Source organism: Eschrichtius robustus, chromosome 1 (genome assembly GCF_028021215.1).
Source record: "Eschrichtius robustus isolate mEscRob2 chromosome 1, mEscRob2.pri, whole genome shotgun sequence".
Lineage (NCBI taxonomy): Eukaryota > Metazoa > Chordata > Mammalia > Artiodactyla > Eschrichtiidae > Eschrichtius > Eschrichtius robustus.
Window position 1 is genome coordinate 127,014,359 of NC_090824.1, and position 11,350 is coordinate 127,025,708.

Below are 11,350 nucleotides of genomic sequence, written 5' to 3' on the forward strand. Positions count from 1 at the left end.
ATGCAAAGGAGTTAGACAGGCAAAAAGAAAAGGGAAGAAGAAAATGAAGTCATTCCAAGGAGATGGACTACATAAGCAATGGTCAACAGTTCAGAACTAGCATGTACATTCAAGGAATCTTCAAAAAGTAGTTTTATATGGCTAGAGTGGAAAATGGAAAGCAGAAATTATGAGTTAAGATTATGAGTTAAGAGAACCAGTCCCAAATCATGATGAGGCTTAATGACCTGGTAAAGAGTTCAGACTTTATTCAGTTAACAATGGGGTGTTAAAGAAGAATTTTCTAACTGTGTTTTAGACATACCAGCCCGGCAATTCTGATGTGAATATCACAGAAATAAAAATGAAGACAGGAAAACCAGTGAGAAGGTAAGGAAGTAGTTCCTAACAAGGCAGTGGCTGAAACAGGGATACTAGGGAAATGACCGATTCAAAAAATATTCAGGTGGCAAAATCAGCAGAATGAATAGTAAATGAATGTATGTGAGGAGAGAGAAAGAGGGAGGAAACATGATCCAAAGTTCCTTGAATGATGAAGCCAATAGTCCAGATGTCTTTGAAAAACGATAAATCAAAGAAAAACTTTAGATAGGTAAATAAGTTCAGTTTGGACAAACGGAGTTTAAAGTGAAGATACATAAGCAGTTAGATAAGACAATCTCTGATGCTTTGAATACTAATGCTGGAAAAACAGCTTGGTGGGTGACTGGTAGATACACGGTAACTGAAACCATAGGGATAACTATGACTTGCTTACTGTAAAGGCTGAGAAGGGCAACTGGCTAACCCTGGGACCACCACTTCTTTTGAGACAGGCAGAGGAAGGCAAGCCCTCAAAGGGAATGATCAACACACTGAGAAGCTCCAGGATAAACAGAAGAGGGCAGCAGGGTGGAAGTCAAGGGGTTAAGTTTCTTGAGAAAATGGCCAACAGTATTACTGTCATTGGTTACTTTAGCAAGAGCAAGTTTAGTGACATAAGAAGTAGAAATTAGACTGTAGTGGGATAAAGAGTAAATGGGAGAGAAAAGACGTAATTTCAGCCAAGGCAGATTACCGGATCAATTTTCTCATCTATAAAATTGAGGTTGGGCTTCCCTGGTGGCGCAGTGGTTGAGAATCTGCCTACCAATGCAGGGTACACGGGTTCGAGCCCTGGCCTGGGAAGATCCCACATGCCGCGGAGCAACTAGGCCCGTGAGCCACAACTACTGAGCCTGCGCGTCTGGAGCCTGTGCTCCGCAACAAGAGAGGTCGTGATAGTGAGAGGCCCGCGCACCGCGATGAAGGGTGGCCCCCGCTTGTCACAACTAGAGAAAGCCCTCGCACAGAAACGAAGACCCAACACAGCCATAAATAAATAAATAAATAAATTTAAAAAAAAAAAAAAATTTGAGGTAATGGGTTATTTTGAGCACTAAATGACTTACTACATGGAACCTCACCTGTAAGTAACGCTACAGGCCCTCATGCTCACTACACGTAGCCACACTGGGTGTCTTTCTGTTCTCATCTCAAACTCCTTTTCATGGCAAGGCTTTGCACTTGATATTCTCCCATAAGGATCACTCTTTCCTCAGCTCTTCACGTAACTGGCTCTTTCTCATCTGTCAAATATCATCTCCTAAGAGAGGACTTCCCTAAGAAGTACCCTAAGGACCCTCTCAATCATTCTCTCACATCATCGTGTTTTACTTCCTCTGTAACTCTTACAACACTTTGAACTTTTCTTATTTAGAGGCAATATAGCAAAGTGATTGAGAGTGTAGGCTCCACAATCAGACTGGCTACATACGAATTCCAGCTCTGCCATTTACTAGCTATGTGACTGTGGTCAAGTTGCTAAATCTCTCAGTGTCTTAATTTCCTCATCTTTAAAAGGAGCAAAATAATAAAGTACTTACCTCACAGACTTTTGAGGGAATTAAATGAGTTAATCCATATAAAATTACTATAAGAATACAGGTAAATTCTGAGCACTCAAATATTACTATATATTTGTTTACTTGCAAGGATCTTAATGCTCCACTAAACAGCATTTCTCAAAATGTACTATGAAAAATATTTGAAGCTATAATAACTCTAAGTCCAAATCATAAATATATCAACCAATAACCAAATGACAGAGTACTATTCTGACTAAGCCTCAGGAAGTTTTACTTTCAGAAAAGGGATTTTTTTTTTTCGGCCACAAAAGTCAGAGAGAAAAAAAACCATACAGAGCTAAGGCTCTGTAATTAGTAAGGGAAATTTTTTTCATAAGTTTTATATATATAATTACTTGTAATTTAGACCAGCCTATAAGAAGTAAAATTAAAATATGGAAGACAGAGAAAAAAAGGTTCTGAAAGGTCCTGACCTAAGTAACTTTGGAAAATAGTGTTCTGACTGGGAACTCTAAACGACAAAAGGATTTAAAAAAAAGATAAAACTTCTCTAGTTGTTGAAGTCATTTCTCACTGGGATATGGTTAACAATTATGAAACTGTGCATGTATAATGAGATTGAACAAACAAGTAAGTGGACTGCAGATGATGAGAACCAGGTTTCTCATTTCTGGAGAGTAAGGTTACAGATAAGCATGGGGGTAAGGATAGAATGAACCATGTGGTACTGAAGCAGAGTCAAAGATATCAGTATGAACTCATGTTTAGCTTCATTTAGATACAGATGGACATATAGGTAAAAAATAGTTATATATCTGTATACATGTGTTAGTATACATACATATATTTCCTAGGTCTGTACACTGAGGTCTAAAAGCAATGATATCCCAACAGCAATGAGCACACCCAGTGCCCAAATCTTGGTTTCTAATATCCTTCTCTAATAAAAGTAACAAGGGATCCTTGAAGAAATGGTTGATTATAGGGCTGGGGCAGGGAATATAAAAGATTAGCCTGGAGCATCTTGTAGTGCCAGAAAGTATGGAAGTGCTCAAAAAAACAAAACAAAGGTTTATGTCCTGTTGGTTACAGGAACCAACCTGAAAGAGGTGGAACAACTTGAGCAAAAAAATAAGGTAGTATAGGAGTATAACCCAAATTTAGAAATGAATATCCATGAGTCCATATTGATATAAATGATTAAATAAATAAATAAATAAATGGGGGAGAAAAGGAAAATCTCCCTTAAAGAAGAATCCCAAATAATTGTGTAGATACTCACCCGTTGAGGAGTTAGAGCTTAACTTCCTACCCACTGAATATGGTCTGCACTTAGTGACTTATTTCCAAAAAGCAGCATATAGGAAAACTTTACAGTAGAGAAACCTGACAAACACTACCTCAGCCAGGTGATCAAGGTTAAAAATATCAGTGATAAGTCATATTGATGGTATGTACCCTTGATACGATATAATGAGAATAGCATTTTATCTCTACAGTCATCTTCCCCAAAACCCATAACCCTACTCTAACTATGAGAAGAACATCAGACAAACCCAAATTGAAGGACATGCTACAAAATCTCTGACCCGTGCTCCTCAAAACTGTCAAGGTCATCAAAAGCAAGGAAAATCTGAAAAGCTGTCATAGACCAGAGGAGCCAAAGGAAACATAATGACTAAATGTAGTGTGGTATTCTGGATGGGATCCTGGAACTGAAAAAGGACATTAGGTGAAAACTAATGAAATCTGAGTAAAGTATGGACTTTAGTTAATAGTAATGTTCCAGTGTTGGTTCCTTAGTTGTGACAAATGTAAAACAGAAGTGTCACATATTAGCAATAGGGGAAACTGGGTGCAGGGGATGTGGTAACTCCCTGAAACTTTTCTGTAAATGTAAAACTATCCTAAAATTAAAAGTTTATTTAAATAAATTAATAGTAATAATAACAATAGCAGGGAAGTTACTGCCTTAACCAGACTGACTTTAGTCCTTTAAGTCATGTATAGAGGGTTGGACAAAAACAGAAACAGTTAGTACTATGCAAAACAATCTCAACACTGATGAACAATTTATAATATTGTATATGTAAGTGCCTAAAGTCATTTCATATGTGCATATTTTTATTCCTTAGTTGATAAGCACTTTAGGAGCAGAAAACTCTCCTCTAAGCAGGAAGCCACTCAAATTTTAGACTAAAACAAAACTGTGGTACTAATTATTATTAATAAAAATTCCACCTGGTTTTTGAAGTCCACAAAATTTAAATAGTTTTAGTTAAAATATATCCACAGTACATTACTGAAACATTTTCTCATAGTTTCAGAGGGAGAGAAATATAACTATACATATTTTAAGAAAGTACATTGGGAAGTTCACTAATAACAATGTACTATAATGTAAAATTCACAATAACTTGGGTCCATAATGGTCACTGTTCAAGAGATCTGGAAACTCCAAAAATAAAAAGAACACTTCACTAATGTTTGTAACTATCTTGAACATATTTAAAAACCAAAAAACCTATTACAAAAAAGTCTAACAGAAAATGTGTAAAGGATATAGGCACATCACTTAAGAGTTAACCAAAAATGCCCATATAATGCCGCGGAGCAACTAAGCCCGTGCGCCCCAACTACTGAGCCTGCGCTCAAGAGTCCCCAAGCCACAAGTACTGAGCCCGCGTGCCTAGAGACCGTGCTCCGCAACGAAGAGTAGCCCCTACTCACTGCAACTAGAGAAAGCTCGCGTGCAGCAACAAAGACCCAAAAGCAGCCAAAAAAAAAAAAAAAAAAAAGCCCATATATAAGAAAATATGAAGGGAAATAAAAACAGAACACAAATGAAATGCCATTTCGCACCAATCAGATTGGAAAAATCCAAGAGTCTGACAACACCAACTGCTGGTAAAGATATGGAGAAATAGAAATTGTTTGTCAGGGGCTTCCCTGGTGGCGCAGTGGTTAGGAATCCACCTGCCAAGGCGGGGGACGTGGGTTCGAGCCCTGGTCTGGGAGGATCCCACATGCCGCGGAGCAACTAAGCCCGTGAGCCACAACTGCTGGGCCTGCGCGTCTGGAGCCTGTGCTCCACAACAAGAGAGGCCGCGATAGTGAGAGGCCCGCGCACCACAATCAGGAGTGGCCCCCGCTCGCCGCAACTGGAGAAGGGCCCTCGCGCAGAAACGAAGACCCAACACAGCCAAAAATAAAAATAAATAAATAAATAAATTTATTAAAAAAAAAAAAAAAAAATTGTTTGTCAGTATCCTATAAACACCCTGCAAAGGGGAAAAAGCGTATATCCTAAGACCCAACAATTTGACAATCAGGTATATGACCTGAAGAAACTCTGGCATGTTGCTTGAGGAGATACAAGGATTTCATGAGGCACTATTTATAACATAAAAAATGAAAGCAATCTAAATGCTTATCAATAGAAGAAATGACAAATTGCAGTATATTTATTCAATGGAACACTACAAACCAGTAAAAAATGAATGAACTAGCCCTATAGTACCAACAAGAATCGAGGGGAAAAAAAGTAAAATAAAGAAAACAAGTTTCAAAATGTGTATACCATGACACAATCATATTAATAGCTGGTTAAATTTACCAGCACACTTAAAAAAAAAAAGTGCCAGGCACAGTTTTAAGCAGCTTATATAAATAAACTCATTTACTTTTTACAACAACCTTATGTGGCAGACATTTCTATTATCCGGATTTGATAGACGAGGACAATGAGGCACGGAAAAACTTTAAAACGTGCCTGAGGTCACAAAACTATTAAGTAACAGAGTCAAGATTCAAACCTAGGGAGTTATGGCTCCAAAGTTCACACTCTTCAAAAGCATCCAAAGCAACGTCATGTACTACTCAAATACATACAGTTTATTAAAAGGTAAACTGGAAGGATACACATCAAATTTATCACAACAATTGCCAGGGAGGGGATGTAAGGAGAGAAGGAAAGAGGATGAAATTGGGGAGAACAAAAGGGGCTTTAACTTCATCAGCAATGTTCAAGTAAAATATAAAGTTCTACGCTGCTCTTTTAGAATTCAGTGTGATACTGACGACATACGTGATTCTTTTATATTAAATGCACATCTCAAGCAAAAATGAAAACAATGTCAACATTTTGTATGGTGAGTATGTGCATTGTTCACTACTTTTTGTAAATTTTTGTAATTTTCTGTATTTTTTAAACTTTTCAAAAACAAAATGTCTCCTCTATGAAACAATATTATAACAAAAATAAAAAGAGTCACGTCCCTGGTGGCGCAGTGGTTAAGAATCTGCCTGCCAATGCAGGCGACACTAGTTTGAGCCCTGGTCCGGGAAGATCCCACATGCTGCGGAGCAGCTAAGCCCCTGCGCCACAACTACTGAGCCTGCGCTCTAGAGCCCGCAAGCCACAACTACTGAGCCCACGTGCCACAACTACTGAAGCCCGCGCGCCACTGCATTGAGAAGCCCGTGCACCGCAACGAAGAGCAGCCCCCGCTTGCCGCCAACTGGAGAAAGCCCGCACACAGCAATGAAGACCCAACGCAGCCAAAAATAAATAAATAAATAAACAATTTTTTAAAAAATAAAAAGAAATTTAAGAAATTTCCAATCTCCATATTTCAGGTTTTATTTGGAAATGCAAACAGCTAAACTGTGAGTTTATGTATGTATATATACTTTAACATACATATGGAAAATGCATTTTTACAGGGCTCAAAAGAGATATACTAGAAGTATATCAGAAACAGTATCTCTTACTTTACATTTTGATGACTCACTCTTCTCAGTGAAAATGAAGTATATATAGCACTAGCAAGAAAACCCCCTTGATACCTTTCTACCTCTTTTTTCTGCTTTCTACTTGTTTGTGCTTTTTAAAAGAAGGAAGCAAGAAGAAAGTACCAAGAAATTGTCACATACTTTAAAAAATAACAACAGCCATAGATGAACATATATGCAGCCCTTCTGAACTTAAGATTCCCCCACCTAGGGCTTCCCTGGTGGTGCAGCGGTTGAGAATCCACCTGCCAATGCAGGGGACACGGGTTCGAGCCCTGGTCTGGGAAGATCCCACATGCCGCGGAGCAACTAAGCCCGTGTGCCACAACGACTGAGCCTGTGCTCTGCAACAAGAGAGGCCACGATAGTGAGAGGCCCGCGCACCGCGATGAAGAGTGGCCCCCGCTCGCCACAACTAGAGAAAGCCCCTGCACAGAAACGAAGACCCAACAGAGCCAAAAATAAAAAATAAATAAATTAAAAAAAAAAAAAAGATTCCCCCACATACAATCAAGTAACGTTCCAAAAATTTATTTGTAAATTGGTTGTCTGGAACTCAGAACATATTTTCCCATAAAGAAAGTTAAAAGAGGATGTGAGCACCAGGAAAAAGATACTGTCTGAGGTGCCAGGGCATGAGCAGTGGGATAGAAAAAGCAGAGTATACAATATGCACTCGTGAACCAAGAAGAAAAGTAAGGTTCTCTACCAGAGTTTGAGGTTAGAAACCACGTTTCATTCATTCACCTTTGTATACTCAGTGACTAGCAAAGTACCTGGCACCTCATAAACATTCACAAACCGCTGACTGATGAGGTAATGAGGAAAAGACTTGAGTCAAGCAGTCCATCAATAGGTGGCACTGGCAACACAGAACAATTAGGGTGTAAGACACAAACAGAAAAGAGGTTGGACAGTAACGATGTGCATTAATAGGAGCATCCCCATATGGAAAACCATTACCAGGCTGGTGCTGGGAGCTAGGAGAATGCCTTCACCTGTATTATTGGCTGTTTCCATTATTGTGTATGTTGCATAAGCACCGTATTTTCAGTTAGTTTGGCTAATAATGAATCATAAGGTAGTTTTTCTGTTGGAGGGGCAGTGGTTATGTGGGATTTTCAGGATTTTCTCCTATGACTCTTGAAAATATTTTAATGTCATTTTAGTGATTATTAGACTAATACTACTCAGAAGACAGAACAAAGTACAAACACTAAAACAGAAGTTACCTATAATGCTATCATCCAGAGATAATGTCTTTTAATATTTTATGTACTTCCTGCCAATCATTTTGCCATATATGTGATATATTATAAGTAATAACATAGTAATTCCTTATATTCTGATTTTTATCTCAAGATTATATTGTGCTTTCTCATGTTAGTAAATATTTTTTAAAATATGACTTTTAATAACTGCATTTACCACATAGATTAACCATCATTAATTTCACTAATCCTCTATTATATGGCATTTTAACTATTACAAATTTTTCACTATTATAGTAACACACTATATAAATTAATCCTTTCTTATGTATAAGGTTCTACACTGCTATTGTAGAATTCAGTGGTAATTATGATACACAGTAATAAGTAATAAAGTAATAAATAATAATAAGTAATAAAGCATGGAGTGCTTGACTTTCTCCAACCCACAAATTCTACTGAGCAATAATCAGTAGGACACTGAACAAACAAACAAGAAAGGAAGAAATTTTATCAAGTTTTCTTCATTCTCTTCTTCCACACCTTGTAGGAAGGAGGAAAAAGTCCTGAAAGGTTAAGTCTCTGATATCAGAGAGGACAAGAACAGCAAGCCAATCTTCCTGCCACAGCCACTTCTGCTTTCCACTTAGAATAAGAAGCCATCAGTTTAAATAGGAATAAACAAGATTTATAATATATCAAACATCTCTGTTTGTATTGATGCTTAAATCTAGGTTTTCATAGTAAGTAGACTGCTTAGAAAAATTCTGCAAACAGAAAAGATAATGTAACTAACATCACTCAGTGAGAACACAGTTCTCTTTTACAATTCCTCCATGATTTTTATTATTTTTTGAATGAATTAGAAAATGTCATGTACTCTATTTCTTCCTTCTTATAGCCTCCCAATTATTCCAAATTTTATTCAAGCTGCCACAAATTGAAATTTTATTCAAGCTGCTGTTGACCAACAGCTCCAGGAGCTTAAGAATCAATAACTATTTAAGCCAGTGGTAATTCATGTGGAAAAGTTCAGAACAAATCAGCATCAGCTTCCTGGCTCTCTTGCACAAACAGAAAATTTATATCGCTTCACCAATTTTCAAAAGTGTAAATTTGTGTACATAAATTTAAAACTCAGGCCAAATTTTACTTACATTTATTCCCAGTACTGGGCTGCTGTCAAGATCAATTAACTTTCCTAACAAGTACATTCTTATAAAACCCACAATGAAGTTAAGTCTATGTTTAATCATTCAGAAAAAGAAAATTATGTAACATATAGTATGTACAATAATGACGATGATGATAATATATACTATTCTGGACTCCTACTGAGAGCTGCAGTTCAAAGGGAGAATGTGAAAATGAGGTAAAAGTTACCAAAAATGTTTAATTCTGGCCAAAACAAAACAAAGTTCCCGTAAAAGCGGCCAAATACAATCTTTTGTTTCATTATAAGTTCAAACGGGGTTCAAATAGCTCAGAAATTATGTATACCTAGGTTTTCAAAGGCTGAAATCCCAGTATCTACTCTAAACACAAAACTGTATAACTTGCCCAAGAGTCCTTACTTATTACCCAATCTTAGGTCCCCCGGAGACTACTTTTTACAATAATCTCAAATGTACTACAATAGATTACTGTAACCTCGGTTACGCTGTTTACAGGTGTCTCCGCCTCCTTCCCCCAAGAGGAGAGAAGAGGTAGACTAGGGCAAGCAGAAAATAGAAAGAGACCATATACACCAAACAACAGCTTGTAATCTTGTAAAATTGCTTCTTTTAAACTTGGACTATTATTTTCATTAACGGATAATATTTTAAAGAATACGATATTCACGTAGTAATACAATTTCTGCCCTCACGAGTCTCTAGCTAGCTGACATGCGTTTTCTCCTCAGATAAATACATGCCTGTTGACTGATGCCTATCCTGCTGCTGCAAACAAGAAATAACTGTCCTATAAGACAAAACCCTTCTCTAAGGCTCCAAGCGTAACCATACGTTTGAATTAAAAGCACACTGGAACAATAACAAAAATCTTCCAGCACATCTGTCATTTAAAAGTACGATAATGAAAAGCTGTCGCTGCGACCCAGTTTTAGGTCACAAGCTTTTTTTCCCTCCCCCCCCCCAGAAAGCGGTAAACTTCAAAGGGAACAGTGGCGACCAGTAATTGTTTACCCCCTCCCGCCCCCGCCCCCGCCCCCCCAAAAAAGACTGGGAAAAAAACCCAAACTGGACAAGTTGGACGTTGAGCAGGTTCACGCTGGCCGGAGTAGGCTAGGCAGACCTCCGGGAGGAAAATCGGGCCTCTGGGGGCCCGCCAGGATCCAGCTGCCGCCTGTTTAAAACAGCGAGCAGGTGGGATTCCGGGAGGCCACCTCCGTCTTACGTAACGGGCTTGTCAAAATCCCAGCTCCAGGACCTCCTCTCTCACCGCCCCCGCCCCCACCCCCAGCTCCCAACAAGAGCCCCAGGCCAGCCCGGAATAGAAAATCCGGAATGAAAACACAGGAGTCCCCCCAGCATCCGACGCAGAGGCGCGGGTGCTACTCTCAGCACCGCCGCGCCATCCGGAGCAGACCCAGCTCTCGGAGGACGGCCAGGCTCCGAGAAGTCCCCGGGCGGAGGTCGCGGCCATCCACGCCACATCTCCGAGCCCAGCCGGCCCCGCTCCCGTGCCCGCGGCTGACACCGCTCCGGGCAGTGACAGCTCCACATGCCACCGCTGTCCGCGCTGCCGCCCCCACACTCACCTCACCGCTGGCTCCCTCGCGAGCAGCCGGTCGAGCTTGGAGAGCGGTGCCGCGTCCACTCACCAGCGGCGGCGGGACACGAGAGACTGAATGCCGCGGGGCTCCGAACCCGCTTAGCTCATCCCCAGCCCGGCGCTCCGCCCTGCGCGGCACCCCCGCCCGCCCAGGCCTGCCGTCTCAGTCAGACGGGACTCCCCCTCCCCTCGCGGCCGCCGCTGCCTCCGCCTCCTTCTCTAGTTCCAGCCGCCGCGGCCGCCGCCGCTGCGACCGGCGCCATCTTGACAGTGACGGAGTGGGCGGAGGCGGGGATCGCGGCCTGTGAGCGCCAATAGCGGGCCAGACCCTTGCCCGAGGGGGCAGGACAGGGACAGGTTGAGGGTCGCGGGGTCCTAGCGCCCGATACTGCTATGGGCGTAGAAGGTGGGCGGAGCTGAGGGGCGTTCTCTCGTGACGCGCGGTAGAGTTGGGGAAGTGCGCCGTGGTTCCCCTTCGCGTTGGGAGATCCGGACCCCTAGGCGAGCGTGGGCGGCATACACCTTCCCTTCCCCTTTCACCACCCCGAGGGTCAGGGATCCGTCATGGGCCAACTGACCTGTTTCCTCCTTCCTCCCCAGCCGTCCCAGGAGTCCTGACATTGGCTAGCCAGAGCTCGTCGCGTCTGCCTGAGCGGCCGCTCCTCTACCAAGAGCACTCAGATT

At 41.1% G+C, this 11,350-nt stretch overlaps 1 protein-coding gene across 4 annotated transcripts in view; it reads right to left on the bottom strand.

Annotated features, from left to right (window-relative positions):
• The window catches only part of DENND4A (DENN domain containing 4A), a 132,838-nt gene extending 121,947 nt beyond the window's left edge, over window positions 1-10,891 (bottom strand). For 3 of the 4 annotated variants that reach the window (XM_068553905.1, XM_068553896.1, XM_068553914.1), the window contains exon 1: window positions 10,653-10,891. The gene's annotated coding sequence lies outside the window, so the exon portion shown is untranslated. The remainder of the gene's footprint in view (window positions 1-10,652) is intronic. The other variant, XM_068553924.1, reaches the window with a different exon arrangement.
• Between the last annotated feature and the right edge of the window lie 459 nt (window positions 10,892-11,350).